This window comes from Nipponia nippon, unplaced genomic scaffold (assembly GCF_047370975.1).
Source record: "Nipponia nippon isolate SJK-2023a ecotype South Korea unplaced genomic scaffold, ASM4737097v1 scaffold_45, whole genome shotgun sequence".
In the NCBI taxonomy this organism is placed as follows: Eukaryota; Metazoa; Chordata; class Aves; order Pelecaniformes; family Threskiornithidae; genus Nipponia; species Nipponia nippon.
Window position 1 is genome coordinate 432,138 of NW_028262364.1, and position 18,958 is coordinate 451,095.

The 18,958-nt window shown below is 53.7% G+C and overlaps 1 long non-coding RNA gene across 1 annotated transcript; it reads right to left on the reverse strand.

Annotated features, from left to right (window-relative positions):
- On the reverse strand, positions 1 to 8,736 carry LOC148052635 (uncharacterized). Its single transcript, XR_015709188.1, has 3 exons — positions 8,586 to 8,736; positions 1,417 to 1,592; positions 1 to 169 (listed from the first exon to the last, which is right to left on the reverse strand). It is a non-coding gene; the product is annotated as an uncharacterized LOC148052635 (long non-coding RNA).
- Between the last annotated feature and the right edge of the window lie 10,222 nt (positions 8,737 to 18,958).

The following is an 18,958-nucleotide window of genomic DNA, read 5'->3' on the forward strand; positions in this document are numbered from 1 at the left end:
TGGCCATCAGGCCTGATGCTGTCTTTTCAAGCTCTCAACAAAGAGCATGAGAAAGGGGAGCAGAAGAGGAGCCAGTGTTGCTCACACGATGGCAGAGGATTTCTCGTGGTTTAATCGCAGCCAGCAACAAAGCACCACGCAGCCACTCACTCGGTGCCCCTCGGTAGGACTGGGGAGAGAACTGAAAGAGTAAAAGTGAGAAAACTCGGGGGTTGAGACAAAGACAGATTAATAGGTAAAGCAAAAGCCGCACATGCAAGCAAAGCAAAGCAAGGAATTCATTCACTACTTCCCATTGGCAGGCAGGTGTTCAGCCATCTCCAGGAAAGCAGGGCTCCATCACGCCTAACGGCTTTTTGGGAAGACAAATGCCATCACATTGAACGTCCCCCCCTTCCTTCTTCTTCCCCCAGCTTTATATAGTGAGCATGACATCATATGGTATGGAATAGCCCTGTGGCCAGTCTGGGTAAGCTGTCCTGCCTGTGCTCCCTCCCAGCTTCTTGTGCACCTGGCAGAGCATGGGAAGCTGAAATGGCCTTGACCAGTGTAAGCACTGCTTAGCAAACTACAACATCAGTGTGTTATCAATATTATTCTCACCATAAACCCAAAAAACAGCACTCTACCAGCTACTTGGAAGAAAATTAACTCTATCCCAGCTGAAACCAGGACAAGAGTTGAGGCTGTAATGGACCTCTGGAAAAGATCTAGTTTAACCCTCCTGCTCGAAGCTCGATCAACTAGAGTAGGTGTACTGGGTCTCCTTGGGATGGAGTTAATTTGCTTCATAGCAGCCTGTACGGGCAGCTGTCATGTTTTGTGACCAAAACCATGTTCACACCAATCTTTTAGCTGTTGCTGAACAGTGCTTACACAGCATCAAGGCCTTCTTGTACAACTCACCACAACCGGCCAAAGGGATATTCCATACCACATAAAGCCATGTGAACCAATAAACCTGGGGGAAATAAGGAGCACACGGGGACATTCAGAGTTAGGACATTTGTCTTTCCCAAGTAACCACTATGGGTGATGAAGCCCTGCTTTCCTGGAAAGGCCTAAACATCTGCCTGCCATGTGGACGTCGGCAATGAATTCCTTATCTTGCTTGGTTTGTGCGTGCAGCTGTTGCTTTGCTTATTAAACTCTCTTTATCGCAACACACAAGTCTTCTCACTTTTACCCTGCCGATTCTCTCCCCCACCCCACTGCGGTTGACTAAGCGAGCAGCGGTGTGGGACTGAGCTGCTTAGCAGGGTTAGGGACGGCAGGCTGCCCACAGCCTTGTGCTGTTCCGTTTTGAATACCTCCAAGAATGGAGGCTACACAGCCTCAGGTATTTACACACACTGACAAATCCCCCCCTAGCATTTCCTTCTCCACACCAAACAAACCCAGTTCTCTCAGGGTCACCTTGTATGTCAGATGCTGCCTTCCTCATCTTCAGGGCCCTTCATTGCATTTGCTCTGGTATGTCCATGTCTTTCCTGTGTTGGGGAGTCCAAAATTGGACGCAGTAGTCCACAGTCTCACCAGTGCTGAGCTCAAGAGCAGTCCATCCCAACGAGCAGCTACAATTGCCAGGAGGCCTGCATGGATAAGCAAGGCAAGGGAAAATGCAGGCCCACAGCTGAATGGGGTGGAGGACGCAGTGACAGGTCCTGAATGCCTAATTCCCCACAGTCTTTACTGGCAAGAGTGGCCTTCAGGAATCCCAGGTCCCAGAGTCCAGGGAGAAAGGCTGGAGCAAGGAAGATGTACCCTTGCACACTCCATGGCACTGAGCACTTATCCAGTCCATCAGAAATAGCTTTGTCTACAACACTGCTCATAGAGACAGTGCTGAAAGCGTACCTAAATTCAGAATACACAACACCTACTCCCTCCTCATCCACCAAGACTCATCGTCTTATTAGAGAAGGCTCCAAATTTGGGTGAGCATGATTTCCACTTCACAAGCCATGCTGACTCTTCCCAGTCACCTTTTTGGCCTTCATTTGCTTGGCAATGGTTTCCAGAACTATGTGCCCCATCACCTTTGGAGGAACTTAGATGAGGCTGAGAGGCCTGGACATCCTCAGATCCTCCCTCTTGACAACGGGACTGTCCTTTTCTTTCTTTCAGTCCATAGAAAACTCTCCCAATCACCGTGACACGTCTAAAAATTATTAAGGGCAGTCTCACAGTGACATCAGCCAGCTCCCTCAGCACTCGTGGGTGCACCCTATCACTTCCCATACGGTCCTGTCCCTCCAGGTTCTTTAACTGTGCCTTGGCATTATCCTCCTCCACTGACACAAGTCTTCCCAGCTCTGGACACTCTGAAGGGGGTCAGAGACCTGGGGTTCCTGGAAGCCAGGATTGCCTGCAAAGAATGAGGCAAAGAAGATCCCTCCCACATCACCTTTGCTTCACTCTCTGCCTCCTCAAGAGGAGCCATTCTTGAGCCTCAAGGAGGTGACCTCTGAAAATGAAGCAGCTCTCCTAGACACCCTCCTCTATCCAGGACCATAACCCATGGGATTCTTCCAAGCAGATCCCAGAAGAGCCCAGATTCGCCTCTCCTGAAGTCCAGGGCTGCGGTCCTCCTTTTTCCATTGCTCCCTCCTCTCTGGATTCTGAGCTCAAACACTGCATAACCACTGCACTCAAGGCTGCCCCTCACCTTCACATCCACCACCAACTCTTCCTCTGATGTAGTTTTCATCAGTGCATGCCAGAAAACTGCTCGATTGCTTGTGCCCTGCTGGACTGCCCCACCAGCCAACACGTGGTACTGCTCACGCCCCCCGTGAGGACCAGGGCCAGTGAACATGAGGCTTCTTCCAGTTGTCGGAAGAAGGCCTCCTCTAGTTCTGGTTCCTGATCAGGTGATCTGTAGTAGCCTTCCACCACAAAGTTGACCTGCTCTCTAATCCTCACCCATAGGCTATGGCTGGCTCACTGCATGTCCCAAAGCAGAGCTCCATGAATGCCAGCTGCTCTTTCACAGAAAGGGCAAGCCCTGCCCCTCGCCTTCCCAGCCTGTCTTTCCTGAACAGCCTGGCTCCATCCACTACAGCACTCCTGTCAGCTACCGCGCTGCACCGCCAGGATCCCAGAGCTCTACAGCCAAGCCAGGGAGCAAAAACTGGGCCATGCTGGACAGGAGCCCAGGCAACGTGCACTAACCTGCACTTCACCACACAGCCTCTGAAGTTCCCACAGTAGATCCTCCTGCATCAGAAATGGTCTCAGCCCTTCAACCACACTTCCCTTCACCACCTTCTACTGCAAGCATGCAAAGGTCTTTCCTGCACTTCCCACTTCGTGACACCAACCTCTCATTAGCAGCTGCTAGAAAGAAAAGCTGAGAGATCTGTATTCTCTGTCAGTCGGGTTTTGGCCCACTCTGCTGCTGAGCTGCTCCAGGGTGAGCCTAGCACCACAGTAATACACTGCTTCATCCCCTTGCTTTGCTGCCTGCATCTGCAGCATGAATCTGTTCTGGGAGCTCTCTGCTGATCCCTTAAAGCGATCCTGGAAACCTTCTCCATAGGAATCACCCTCCCCGTAAATCCAGTCCAGAGAGCCACGTGGCCCCTGCCGGTACCAGAACATACAGTAGCTGCTCATGCTGGCTGCATGCATGCTGCACTGGAAGGTGACTTCATCTCCCTCTCGCACGGCCAGTTCCCTGACATGTTGCTCCAAGGCCACCTGGCCAGTGACTGCTGCAGAGAGCAAGACCAAGCTGTGATCACTCCAAGAATCAGCAATGCTCAAGACAACGCAGGTGGAGGCATTGTTGTGGCATCGGACTACTGGGAGGACTAAATCCTTCTCTTTGAATCCAGCTGACAAAGATGGGCAGAAAAATAGAGATGGTACCAGGAATCAGGGCTCACAAGGAGGGAGACACCACATTCCCCTCCCTCCTTTTCCCTGTCAGACAAGGAACTTTTTCTGATTTTCCCATTCAAAGCAGGAAGGTTTTGCACCATGGCGGACAAATCCCTTTGACTCTCCTGTCCCTGAAACTGCTCTGAATGAGCACAGGACCACTCACAGGCAAGTGGGGCTTGGGCCCTATGCTGCCATCCTCAACCTGGTCTTTGCAAGATGGCTTGCAGTGCCCCAGGAGCAGAGTGCCACTTCAACGGCAAAGCATTAGGACCCAGGAGGTGGGAGTAGCAGGTAGGTGCCCTGCCTGTCCCCACACCACAGACGAGGCAGGCTGGACAGAGCTGTCTAACTCACAGCTAGAAGAGGAGGAGGGCTGTTCCCACTGTGCTCTGCAGGGATGGGTGAGGACGACGAGCCAGAGGCAGCTCAGGCTGCAAGCAGCCAGCACAGCTCCACAGAGCTGTGCAGAGCACAGGGCCATGCACGCTTCCTGAGCATCACCCCTTCCTTGCACTTACCTGCGATGGGCAATAACCCCACGCACAGGGCAGTCCACATGCCCAGGTGCGCTCTGGCTCGCCTCTCGCCACCTTCACTCTGCCTGCAGAACAGCTCTGCCCACATCTCCCCTGGCTGGGCCTCTGTCACTGCAGGCAGTCCTCGTCCCTCCTAGGCACTCCCTCAGTCTATGACAACAGTGAGAGTGAGAGGCGGGGGCTGGAGGAGCAGAAGTTGAACCTGTTGGTGCACTCCTGGGTGCCTCCCACCCTGCAGAGTGCAATAACAGAGCTCTCAATTGACAGGAAAGCCTCTATTGGGCAAATGGTGATGTGTGGCTCTAGAGCCACCTACAACCTTCCTCTGAGGGAGGACAGCAGGGTGCTGCTGGGACTGTGGACCTGGCCCTGGGGGTGGCAGGTTGTCCTCCCAGTGGGCCCCTCTCCCTTGGTGCTCCTGAGATGCTGCTCCTGGATGGGTCTCCCCTGAGCCCCGCTCCGCTTGGAATGGACACTCCACTGGAGATGTGCTCCCCACCCTGCTCCCTCCACTCCCGCCCACCACCCTACTCCTCCATTTCCTCCCTCGCGTTGACACTTCTCCACCTGCTTCTTCCTTGGCAAGAGCCTCCCACACCCCCAAGCAGAAAAGGCCCTACAGGGCTCTGGGCACGTGAGATCTGGCTTGTCCTTGGTGCTCAAGCTCTGGGGTAGATGTGCAGGCTCAAGCCTCCCAACTTATCTACCAAAACTCATGTGCACAGGACTCAGCAGGGACCAGGCTGTTGGGGCTGCTCAGCAGCGCAGGGACACTCCTTTCTCTGTGCTCATCCTACTCAGCAGGAACCCAGAGCTCCCCCTAGGGCCTTTGCAGCCAAAGGATGAGACACCTACTGAGCCCTGACACAGTGTCACCATCTTGACCGGGACCACCAGTTTGGGGAACAGTGCCCACTCCACACTGGCCCTCCAAAGACTGTCTGAATCCTTCCCCTCCCCTCGCTTTTCCTGGGTGCTCCCCCTTGGGGAGGGGATCCAGGACAGGCGTGGGAAGGGGAGTTGCAGAGGGTAGAGGAGCCCACTGAAACTGGAGGCTTGAGGATGGGAAAAGCAGCAGGGGGATGCAGGGCTGGGGTGGCCTAAGGTGCACGGGGACACTTGCAGCTGGCCCAGCATGGTAGGACATGCCGGGTTCCCTATGGCTCCAAGCCCATGGAGGCCTGGAGTTGTGGCCCCGGCCACCCTCCACATCCTTCTTGTTGGGATTCCCCTACAACATTCCAAGCTGGATCTCATTGTACACACATGAGCATATATGCACATGCAGCCAACACTAACAACACAACAAAGAGACTGTTCATCATGTCCAGGGGAAAAGGCACTCTGCAGCTCAACTCCTTCTGTGGCACTGCTCTGGGACTCCCTCAACAACATCAGGTTTCAAAACTCAATTCAGCTCTGGGTTTCCATGTTCACATTTGAGTTCTTCAGTGCTCACTCTGCTTCTTCAAAAAAAAACCTCTTTCCCTCTCCCTTTCTGCCCGTGGGAGAGACTGAGAAGGAAGGAAGGAAGTTAACAACATGTTCATGGTTTGGTGTGTGCTGGTGGGACACTCTGCTGCTGCTGCTGCTGCTGCTCCACCTCTGTGCCTGATTCTGGGAAAAGCCAGCCCAGTCTAGTCTTGAGAAGCCTTCTTGCGGCCAACCACCAATGACCTGGCTGGATTTAACCCACCTCCTTCCACTTCTGCCCTGGCCCTGCCGGTGTTTCAAGCACGGTGATCTTTTCCAGCTCTCTGGTGCTGCAGAAATAGGTGGCCCTGTCTGCAGCTGTGGGCGAGAGCACCTCCGGCAACAGCTGGTTCCTGGAGGGGTCTGCAGAGCTGGTGACTCGCGTCTGCAAGGATCAAGCAATGTGCTGGAGTCCCGGGAAAGGATACTGCAACGCTATCTGCTGCAGCTCTCTGCCAGGAGCCTGCCGGATCCAGTCCCAAGCGTAGCTGCTGTCGCTGATGGGGACACCAGAGATGTGGCAGGTAAGTGTGAGAGACTCTGAGACCTTCCCGACCGTGGGGCCTGAGGCCTCTGTCTGCACCTCAGAAAGGGCACCTGCGACCCCAGGAGACAAGGATGAACCAGCAACAAGAGATGGATCAATTGCTTCACCTACTCCACCACTTCCCTGGGCTTCTGCTTGTCACCCCCAAGATCCAGCAGCTGCAAACACACAAGATCACAAGCTCTTGCTCCCATTGTAACGTCAGATCTGGGAGAGAAACGCAGACTTCCTACTACCTGAAGAGAAGGGGCACATAAAGGCGGGGCCAGGCTCTTCCCAGTCGTTCCCAAGTGACAGCACAATCGGCCATGGGCACAAACTAAAACACAGCACAGTCCCTCTCAACATCAGGAAACACTTCTGCACTGTCAGGGTGACTCAACACTGGCACAGGTTGTCCAGAGAGGCTGTGGAGTCTCTCTGCTTGGAGGTATTCCAAAGCTGCCTGGGCATGGTACTGATCAACCAGCTGTAGGGGGCCCTGCTTGAGCAGGGGCGTTGCACCAGATGACCTCGGGAGGTTCCTTCAACCCTAAACCATTCTGTGAAAACAGGGTTGCAAGAGCATTTGGGCACAGAGATGGGCTCTTCCAGCCAGCTCGGCAGCAGACCCATTGCTGGCATAAGATGAGCCCAGCAGTGAAGATGGCATTGCCTATGGGACAACGTATCTAAGAGTGGTCCAAAGAGGGTGCAGCAGTCTGAGAAGTGAGGAAAGAAAGTGTGAGAAACGATCCTGCAAACACCAAGTCAGTGAAGGAGTGGGAGACCCTCCAGGTGCCAGAGCAGAGATTGGCCTGCAGCCCGCGGAAGAGACCCCCGTGGAACAGGGATTTCCCTGCAGCCTGTGCAAGATCCCATGCCAGAGCATGTGAATATGCCCTGACTGGAACTGGGGCCTGTGGAGAGCCCAGGCTGGAGCAGGTTTACTCTGAAGGACTACGGCCCTTGGGAAGGAGCCACCCTGGAGCCATTGGTGAAGCACTGCAGACCATGGGAGGGAGGAAGGAGCAGCAGAGATGACGTGTTGTGGACTGACCCCACACCCCATTCCCCCCACGCACTTTGGGGACAGGAGGGAGAGAAGTCAGGAATGAAGGACTGAAGTTGAGCCTGGGAAGCGGCGGGGATTCAGGGGGGGCAAGGTGTTTTAAGGAGGCGTTTTGCTGTGACTCACAATTCTGCTCTAATTTAATTGGCAATAAAATAGCATTCCCAAAGTGTGCAGCGAAGGCCAGGAACACCTGCGGTGCACAGTGGTGCCACCTGACTCCTTGGGAACAGCCCTGAGACCTGCCCCCTCCTCACCCCTGCCAACATTCACCTTCCCCACATCTAATGCAACCTGAGCTGGGCCCCAGCACCTTTCTGCTCAAGCTCAGCTGGATTTCCTGTCTCCGTGCGAACGGCACAGAAGTAGCGGGCAGAGTCCCGCGGGTGCAGGGCACGCAGGGACAGAGACGACTCAGACTGCGAATTGTCCCGGGACACCGTGGCTCGACCCTCCACTGCTGCCCCGTACTCCTTGGTACTACCCGAGGGCTGGCTAATGTAGGACACCCACTCGAGTGTGCCACCGGGTGCCTGACGGTACCACAGAACTGCATAATTCTGGAAGGTGAAGCCGGACCCGCGGCAGGAGAGGAGCACGGAGTCCCCGGGCGCTCGCAGCCCTCCACCGGCCTCCACCAGCCTCAGCTGCGCCCACACCCCTGCGGACGGAGAGCGCTCGCAGCCGGGCAGGGCGCGCCCACGGCCCGACGACCTTCACCCGACGCCCCGACGCCCCCCGCCCCGGCACAGCCCCAGCCGCCACCCCCCTCTCTCCCGCCAAAGCCCCGCGCCCGGGGCAATGCCCCGCCTGCCCCCCTCGGGGCTCAGCCGCGCCTGCTCCCGACACTGCGGCCCGACCCGCTGCCCGACAGCCTCCCCCTGCCCCTGCCCCTGCCTCTCCCCCTCCCTCTCCCGCCCACGCCACCCGCTCCCCGCTCCCCCGCTAACGAAGGCGAGCGCCAGGCGACAGCGCGCCCGCCGCGGCAGCAGCCGCAGCCCCGCGGCCCCGGCACGGGCACGGCCGCCCGCGGGCAGCCCCAGCCCCGGGCCCAGCCCCGGCCTCGCTCCCCTCCCCGCCCGCCTCTCACCTGCCGGCCCCGCGGCCAAGGACAAGGCCAGGAGCCACGGCCCCAGCCCGGGCGCCATCACGCCCTGCCGCGCCGGGGACGGACGGCGCCCAAGGGCCCGGGCCCAGCCGCACAGCAGCCCAGCGGACCCGCGCTCCGCACCCATCCTCATCCTGCGCCTGTCCCTGCCCCTGCCCCTGCTCCTGCTCCTGCCCGCCCCGCCGCCTCGGCCCCTCGCCGGGGCAGCGCCGACGCCTCTGCCCGCCCCCAACCCACCCGGCCCGGCCCCCGGGGCCGCGGCCCCTCCGCGCCAGGAGAAGGGCGGGCGCGGAGAGGGACGCGGGCCAGGGCCGTGGGCAGAGCAGGAGCGCCCCGCCCCGCCCCCCCAAGGCTCCTGGCCCCTGGCTCCCAGCGCGGCTCCCACGCTCTCCCGCCTTCTCGCCCAGCCCCAGCCCCAGCGCCAGCGCCGGTGCCGGGCTGTCGGCCCGCAGCGGCCCCTCGCAGGACCCTCCCTGTGCCCCGCACCCCCAGCCCGCCCTGGCCTCACTCCCGTCCCCTGCCCGCGCCGACCAAGACACGCGGAGCCCTGGGCTGCCCCCCACAGGGACCTCCACAGCCTGCAGACATGGGCTGACAGGAACGGCCTGCACTTCAAGGAGGGCAACAGCAAAGTCCGGCACCTGGGGAGCAACACCCCCATGCACCAGGGCAGGCTGGGGGCCACCCAGCTGGAAATCGCATTCTCACAAAAGCACCCAAGGGTTCTGGTGGACCACAGCTTGACCAGGAATGTGCCCTTGTGGCAGAGAAGGTCCATGGTATCCTGGGCTGCATTAGACAAAGTATTGCCAGCAGGTCAGGGAGGTGATCCTTCCCCTCTGCTCACCACTGCTGAGGTCACACCTGCAGTACTGGCTCCACTTCTCTGCTCGCCAGTACAGGAGAGACTTGGGCATAGAGGAGAGAGGCCAGTGAGGGCCAAGAAGGTGACAATGGGACTGGAGCTCCTCTTACTTGAGGAACAAATGGAACAAATCATCTTGAGTGCCATTATGCAGCACGTGCAGGACAACCAGGGGATCAGGCTCAGCCAGCATGGGTTTATGAAAGGGAGATCCTGTTTCAGTAACCTGGTCTCCTTCTATGACAAAGTGACCCGCTTAGTGGATGAGGGGAAGGCTGTGGATGTTGTCTACTTGGGCTTTAGCAAGGCCTTGGACACTGTCTCCCACAGCATTCTCCTGGAGAAGCTGGCTGCACATGGCTTGGATGGATGCACTCTACGCTGGATTAAAAACTGGCTGGACGGCCGAGCCCAGAGAGTGGTGGTGAATGGAGTCAAATCCAGGTGGCGAGCGGTCACGAGTGGTGTTCCCCAGGGCTCAGTTTTGGGGCCGGTCCTGTTCAATATCTTCATTGATGATCTGGATGAGGGGATTGAGTGCACCCTCAGTAAGTTTGCAGATGACACTAAGTTGGATGGAAGTGTCGACCTGCTGCAAGGTAGGAAGGCCCTACAGAGGGACCTGGCCAGGCTGGATCAATGGGCCAGGGCCACCTGTATGAGATTCAACAAGGCTCAGTGCCAGGTCCTGCACTTGGGTCACAACAACCCCAGGCAACGCTACAGGCTTGAGTTGCTTGAGAACTCCCTGGCAGAAAAGGACCTGGGGGTGTTGGTTGACAGTGCCTGAACATGAGCTAGCGGTGTGCTCAGGTGGCCAAGAGGGCCAATGGCATCCTGGCTTGTATCAGGAATACAAGCAGGACCAGGGATGTGATAGTGTCCCTGTACTTGGCACTGGTGAGGCTGTACCTCAAGTACTGTTTTGGGCCCCTGACTCCAAGAAGGACATCGAGGTGCTGGATCATGTCCAAAGAAGGGCAACAAAGCTGGTGAAGGGTCTAGAACACATGTCTTACGAGGAGCAGCTGAGGGAGCTGGGGTTGTTTAGTTTGGAGAAGAGGATGCTGAGGGGAGACATTATTGCCCTCTACAGCTACCTGAAAGGAGGTTGTAGCAAGGTAGGGGTCAGTCTCTTCTCCCAAGTAACAAGGGATAGGACAAAAGGAAACAGCCTCAAGCTGCGCCAGGGGAAGTTTAGGTTGGATATTAGGAAAAACTTCTTCACCAAAAGGGTGGTCAGGCATTGGAACAGGCTGCCCAGGGAAGTGGTTGAGTCTCCATCCCTGGAGGTATTTAAAAGATGGGTAAATGTGGTGCTTGAGGACATGGTTTAGTAGTGGACTTGGCAGTGCTAGGTTAATGGTTGGACTCGATGATCTCAGAGGTCCTTTCCAACCTTTCTGATTCTATGATTCTATGATTTTACGATTCTGAAATGACTTCTGTGGTGGCTATACGCCATATCAATGGTATTACAGTAAGAATCACCCAGATTAATGAAGAAGGAGGTTTGATGAAACTGAGCAAAGTGCAGCAATGGTAGAACTGGACAAGTGCAGCGATAATGGAATCAGAACTGGCTTCAGCATGCAACAGCCCAACACCACACACCACCTCTCCTGCCCTGAAGGACTGTTATGACGGGTGGAGCCCAAAGTCATGGACTGAATGAACTCAAATGGATGTTTTAGAGGGATGGCCCATACACTAAGGGAATGCTATCTGTGTGTATATATGAAAAGACAGGAAAAGTGGTGGTGATTAATTGGAATATATTGGAAAGTGTTGGACCTGGGCATGACGCAGATGGTATAGAACAAGGGCTGGATACTGTCCTGGTTTCAGCTGGGGTAGAGTTAGTTTTCTTCCTAGTCGCTGGTATAGTGCTGTGTTTTGGATTTAGTATGAGAATAACATTGATAACACTCTGATGATTTAGTTGTTGCTAAGCTCATCACCATGTACCAGTACTTAATGGGTAGTTACGGAGAAGATGGAGACTCCCTTTTTTCCGAGGAGGCACATGATGAGGACAAGGGGTAATGGGTACAAGTTACTCCCAGGGAGATTCTGATTGGACATGAGGGGAAAATTTTTCACAATGAGAACAGTCAGCCATTGGAATAATCTCCCCAGGGGAGTGGTTGACTCCGCTACACTGAACACGTTTAAGACTCAGCTGGACTGGGTGCTGGGCCATCTCGTCTAGACTGGGCTCTTGCCTAGAAAGGCTGGACCAGATGATCCTTGAGGTCCCTTCCAACCTGGGATTCTATGATTCTATGATTCTAGTGCTTACACTGCTCAAGGCCTTTTCAGCTTCCCATGCTCTGCCAGGGGCACAAGAAGCTGGGAGGGAGCACAGGCAGGACAGCTGACCCAGACTGGCCAATGGGCTGTCCCATACCATATGACGTCATGCTCAGTATATAAGCTGGGGGGAGTTGGCTGGGTGGCAGTGACCACTGCTCGGGAACTGGCTGGACATCAGTCGGCAGGTGGTGAGCAATTGCATTGTGCATCATTTGCTTTGTAGATTCTGCTGTTGTTATTATTATTATTATTATTATTATTATTATTATTATTATTATTATTACTCCTGCTACTATTTTACTTTATTTCAGTTATTATACTGCCCTTATCTCAACCCACGGTTTTTCTCACATTTACTCTTCCTATTCTCTCCCCCAGCCCACGGGGGCGGGGGAATCAGCGAGTGGCTCTGTGGTGCTTAGTTGCTGGCTAGGGTTAAACCATGACACTATATTACACACAGTGACCTGCTGTGACCACAAGAGAACCATTACTTAGAAAGAGACTAGTAATAACAACAGAAAAATAGAACCTTTATGGGGAATAAAAACAGAATAACAGCCATTAAATATAAATCAAACCATTATTCGTTTCCCTTGCCACGATACTAGTATTAGTTGCTCTGTACAGAAAAGACCTTCTGACTGCCAGGCTGCCTGCAAAGGTGATGGAGCAACTAATCCTCAGAAGCATTTCCAGGCAGGTGAAGGACAAGAACGTCATCAGGATTCACCTAGGGGAATTCACACATGACCAACAGGATAACCAATTCCGCGATGGAATGTCTGGCTTTGTAGATGGCGATATTGGCTACTGTGACCTCAGGAACCCTTTCAAGACTGTCTTCTGTAAGATCCTCCTAGAGAAGCTAACCAAGTCTGGCCTGGATGAGCAGACAGCGAGGTGGATCAAAAACTGTCCCAATGCCTGGGACCAGATGGTGGTGATCAGTGGCACACAGTACAGGTGGAGGCCGGCAACTAGCGGTGTACCCCAGGGGTCAATACTGGCTCCAGTCCTGTTCGACATCTTCCTTAATGATCTGGACGATGGGACAGAGTGCACTCTCGCCAAATGTGCAGATGACACCAACCTGGGTGGAGTGGCTGATAGACCAGAAGGTTGTGCTGCCATCCAGAGGGACCTCGACAGGCTGGAGAAATGGCCTGACAGGAACTTCATGCAGTCCAACAAGAGGAAGGACAAAGTCCTTTGCCTGAGAAGGAACAACTCAAGGCACCATGGAAGGCTGGGGGCTACTCAGCAGCCATGAAGGACCTGAAGGTTCGGATGGACAACAACCTGAGCGTCACCCAGGAATGTGCCCTTGAGTCAAAGGCAGCTAATGGTATCTTGGGCCGCACCGGGAGGTGTGTTGCCAGCAGGCTGAGGGAGGTCATCCTTCCCTCCCTCTTCAACACTGGAGAGCTCATATCTGTAGTACCGGCTCCACGTCCTGGCTCTCCAGTACAAGGGAGACATGAACATACTGGAGAGAGTCGAGTGAGGGGCCACAAAGCTGATTATGGGACTGGAGAGAGAGAGCTGGTACGGTTGACCACGGAAAAAGGAAGGGCTCAGGGGGATCTCATCAATGCTTAGAAATACCTGAAGAGAGGGTACAAAGAAGGCAGGGCCAGGCTCTTTTTAGTTGTGGCCAATGACGGGTCAAGAGGCAGTGCACTCAACTTGAAACACAGCAGGCTGCTTCTGAAAAAATCAGGAAACATTTTTTCATGCTGAGGGTGACTGATCACTGGCACAGGTTTCCCAGAGAGGTTATGAAGTTTCCCTGCTTTGGACTATTCAAAAGCTATTTGGCCATGGTCCTGGGCAACCGGCTCTAGGTGGCCCTGCTGAAGCCGGTGGGATGGACCAGATGACCTCCTGAGGTGCCTTCCAACATCAACCACCTTGTGATTTGGCGAAAGACTCACAGGCACATTCACGACTTTGTAGGTGATATGTGACAGGGCAAAGGGGAAAACTGAAACTCAGACTTTGCTACGTAAAGGCTTTATCCTGGATTTGGGTTGATTGCAGTTCTGGCTGTGGTTACATGCCAGGTTTCATTGAAGGCTAAATCTTCTCTTGTTTTATCATCGGTATGGGGTGTTCTGAGTTGGGAAGAGCTGGCTTAGGTTGGGTCATCAGGTCGCATCGAGCCTGAGGTAAAAGCTCACAGTCTCAGGACGTGTTCATTCTTCTAAGCAAGTGGTATTGCAGTGAGCATGTTGCCTTTCAGAGCTAGGGCCCTGATGACTGCCAGAAACAGCTTTTTACAGGAGTGCTGAGGAAAACTCACTTTCCTACAAGTTTCAAAGCTGGAACTCAAAAGAGAGATATGCGAGTGATACACAAGTAATATGGTCAGGTGAAACAGTAGCACACAGAGGACTGGGGGGAGCTATTCAGCATGGTTGTGTTTGCTGTATTTCTGGCGTCTGCTGTATTTATGGTGTGTGGTCTTCTGTTAGACCTTATGGTTTGGTGTTCTTTTGTAAAGTTGCAGATACAGCTACGTACGCATGTGACGAGCTTGTACAACCACGTACACAAACCCAGAGCCTGGCTTCAGAAGGATGGGCAAAAACGTTCATCACCATTTGACTGGTTAACTGGCTGCTCCCAACTGCGAACCACAACTTGTTGCTGTGTCCAGGGTGCCTGGACAGAGTGGAGGGCAGGGAATTCAACCACAGCCAAAGGCCACTGCCAGAGGATTGCAGGGGGTCCATGGCGGCATGTTGGCAGCGCAGGAGGTCCGGAGCAAAGACTAGAGGTCTTCCCCCCAGTCAGAAACCCAAGGACGCAAGAGTACTCCCAAAGCATTTCCAGCCCCCAAAGCTGCCTCTTCAAAGCTCTGGCTGGCCATCAGGCCTGATGCTGTCCTTTCAGGCTCCCCAGAAAGGGCATGAGAAAGTGGACCAGAAGAGGAGGCAGCTTTGCTCCTAGAAATGCAGAAGAGCTGAGGCTGTCATGGACCTCTGGAAAAGACCTAGTTTAACCCTCAGGCTTGAAACAGGGTTAGCTGCTGTTCAGTAAATGTACTGGGTCTCCTTGGGATGCAGTCCATTTTCTTGATAGCAGTCTGTATGGGCAGCTGCAATGTTTTGTGACCAAAATTGGGTTGATATCACACTGATGTTTCAGCTGTTGCTGAACAGTGCTCACACAGCATGAAGGCCTTCTTGTACAGCTCACCACAACCGGCCAAAGGGATATTCCATACCACATAAAGCCATGTGAACCAATAAACCTGGGGGAAATAAGGAGCACAGGAGGATATTGGGAGTTAGGACATTTGTCTTTCCCAAGTAACCACTATGGGTGATGAAGCCATGCTTTCCTGGAAAGGCCTAAACATCTGCCTGCCGTGTGGAAGTCGGGAATGAATTCCTTATTTTCCTTGGTTTCCGCGTGCAGCTTTTGCTTTGCTTATTAAACTCTCTTTATCGCAACACACAAATCTTCTCACTTTTACCCTGCCGGTTCTCTCCACCCATCCTACTGAGGTTGACTAAGCGAGCAGCGGTGTGGGACTGAGCTGCTTAGCAGGGTTAGGGACGGCAGGCTGCCCACAGCCTTGTGCTGTTCAGTTTTGAATACCTCCAAGAATGGAGGCTACACAGCCTCAGGTATTTACACACACTGACAAATCCCCCCCTAGCATTTCCTTCTCCATGCTAAACAAACCCAGTTCTCTCAGGCTCGCCTTGTATGTCAGATGCTGCCTTCCTCATCTTCATGGCCCGTCATTGCATTTGGTCTGGTATGTCCATGTCTTTCCTGTGCTGGGGAGTCCAGGACTGGGCGCAGTAGTCCACAGTCTCACCAGTGCTGAGCTCAAGAGCAGTCCATCCCAACGAGCAGCTACAATTGCCAGGAGGCCCATGCTTATGCAAGGCAAGGGAAAATGCAGGCCCACTGCTGAATGGGGTGGGGGACCCAGTGGCAGGTCCTGAAGGCCTAATTCCCCTCAGTCTTTACTGGCAAGAGTGGCCCTCAGGAATCCCAGGTCCCAGAGTCCAGGGAGAAAGGCTGGAGCAAGGAAGATGTACCCTTGAACACTCCATGGCACTGGACACTTATCTAGGCCATCAGAAATAGCTTTGTCTACAACACTGCTCAGAGAGACAGTGCTGAAAGCATACCTAAATTCAGAATACACAACACCTACTCCCTCCTCATCCACCAAAACTCATCGTCTTATTGTAGAAGGCTCGAAATTTCGGTGAGCATGATTTCCACTTCACAAACCATGCTGACTCTTCCCAATCACCTTTTTGGCCTTCATTTGTTTGGCAATGGTTTCCAGAACTATGTGCCCCATCACCTTTGGAGGAACTTAGATGAGGCTGAGAGGCCTGGACATCCTCAGATCCTCCCTCTTGGCAATGGGACTGTCCTTTTCTTTCTTTCAGTCCATAGAAAACTCTCCCAATCACCAAGACACGTCAAAAATTATTAAGAGCAGTCTCACAGCGACATCAGCCAGCTCCCTCAGCACTCGTGGGTGCACCCTATCACTTCCCATACGGTCATGTCCCTCCAGGTTCTTTAACTGTGCCTTGGCATTATCCTCCTCCACTGACACAAGTCTTCCCAGCTCTGGACACTCTGAAGGGGGACAGAGACCTGGGGTTCCTCAAAGCCAGGACTGCCTGCAAAGAATGAGGCAAAGAAGATCCCTCCCACATCACCTATGCTTCACCCTCTGCTTCCTCAAGAGGAATCATTCTTGACCCTCAAGGAGGTGACCTCTGAAAATGAAGCAGCTCTCCTAGACCCCTCCTCTATCCAGGACCATAACCCATGGGATTCTTCCAAGCAGATCCCAGAAGAGCCCAGATTCGCCTCTCCTGAAGTCCAGGGCTGCGGTCCTCTTTTTTCCATTGCTCCCTCTCTCTCTGGATTCTGAGCTCAAACACTGCATGACCACTGCATTCAAGGCTGCACCTCACCTTCACATCCACCACCAATTCTTCCTCTGATGATGTTTTCATCAGTGCATGCCAGAAAACTGCTCGATTGCTTGTGCCCTGCTGGACTGCCCCACCAGCCAACACGTGGTACTGCTCACATCCCCCATGAGGACCAGGGCCAGTGAACATGAGGCTTCTTCCAGTTGTCAGAAGAAGGCCTCCTCTAGTTCTGGTTCCTGATCAGGTGATCTCTAGTAGCCTCCCACCACAATGTTGAGCTCGCTCATTGCATGTCCCAAAGCAGAGCTCCATGAATGCCAGCTGCTTCTCGCTGAAAGGGCAAGCCCCGCTCCTCACCTTCCCAGCCTGTCTCTAGCAAACACTACACATCAAAGTTATCCCGCCAGATCTCCAGCCCACCCGGGCTTTATACCCCCAGCAGTAGGCGTGTCATGTTATAAGGGGCAGAGACAAGGGAGGGTCGACCCTTAACTCTTTCCGTACAGCATGTGATCTTCCGGTCGTCAGCCCTTATCTTTACTACATTTCCCCCTCCCTTAGCTCCAGTAGTTCTGGATCTTGCTGGGAAAGCTGTATGTAAAATAATCGATATGTGGTGAGACTTATACAGACACGCATCCGTTACGTTCATGGATTTTGCCCAGTCCAGCCAGTAGTGCCTCACGGCTCCCTCATTACTCCCCCACATCATCAGGATGCATAGGGAAATGGTAACCTGTCAAGATAAGACTCAATAAATTGATTAATGTCTATACGGTCGAATATTTAGACTTGGTACCCATTCTAGCGTCCCTTTCTCGGTTTGCACACACGCATACCCATGTCCCAGGCAACGGAGGGAATAAGGCCCCCGCCATTCACGGGTTTGCAGGTCCCGTACTTGAACCAAAGGGTAAGGCCCTTCGTTCTCATCGAGCCGGAAATGTGCCTGGGTTGCAGTCTGGGTTTTATAGGTGTTCCCTCAAATGGTATGATTTAAGGTAATTAGTGCCGTCGTCAACAGACGCTGTGCCCGAAATAAGGGAGGGTCAAGGGGAGGGGGAACCCCTGTTCCTGGGCTTATCTTTTCCCCCTCCCTAAGTCGGTCGAGTAACTCTTTTAATGTGCGGTGCACGCGTTCTACAATGCTTTGGCCCGTACTGTTATAGGGAATGCCATGACTCAACTGAATATCCCAGCGCGCGCAAAAGTCCTTTGTCTTCTTGCTGACATATGCCGCTCCATTATCTGTTTTAATTTTGTGTGGGATGCCAAGTTGCGCCATACAGTCCTGCCAATGTAAAATAACTGCGAGAGCATTTTGTTTAGCATGCATAGTCGCTAAAATAACTCCACTGCAGGTATCAACTGTGACATGCAGATACTTAGGTGGATTAAAGGGTTCATAAATTGTAACATCAGACTGCCATATTTGGTTGGGCTGCAACCCTCGAGGGTTTACTCCTGCCTCCCAGAGGGGACCTTTGGAACACACAGGACAAGCAGCAACTACAGAGCGAGCATCTTGCAACGTAATGCCAGCGAGCCTAGCTAAACCGCGAGCTCCACAGTGGAGCAGCTCATGCAGGCGGAAAGCTCGCCTTAGGTTAGAAGTTTCTTCAACCGCCAGTACGCTCTTTGCTAAGCTGTCCGCTACTTCATTCCCAGCAGAAAGACAACTCGGTATGGAACTATGACTATTAACATGGATAGGACAGACAGGAGCGGTTCTCATTTGCAGTGCGGTGAGCAACATTCCAGCAATCTCCGACGTTGCCCCAAGTGCCCATCGGCACTTCTTCAGTAACTTATATACATAGCAAGAGTCTGTGATTAGATCCAAGGCCTCTTCGGGCCATTGAGTGAGAGCCATCCATACCGCTTTGGCCTCAAGATACTGCACAGATTGTCCTTGATCTTGATAACTAATGTGGGTCCACTGACCATCCTCCTGCCATGTAACAACAGCTTTCCCAGTAATCGATGATGCATCGGTAAAAACCGTGCGGCCTCCGGTGGGTTGTTCAACAATGGCACTAGCTGGCAAAAAATGCAGTACCTGGATTATCTCCCCACAGGGGTGTGGTCTTAGACCTTCAACACGACCCGTAAATTCAGCTATCGCCGCTTGCAGGAGCCCCACTTGTGGAAGTACCAACTCCCACTGTGCCAAAGAACAGGGCAATGCGATGACCTCTGGGTCCTTCCCTGTTAAGTGCTGAGTTTGCCTCCGACAGCGGAGAATAAGC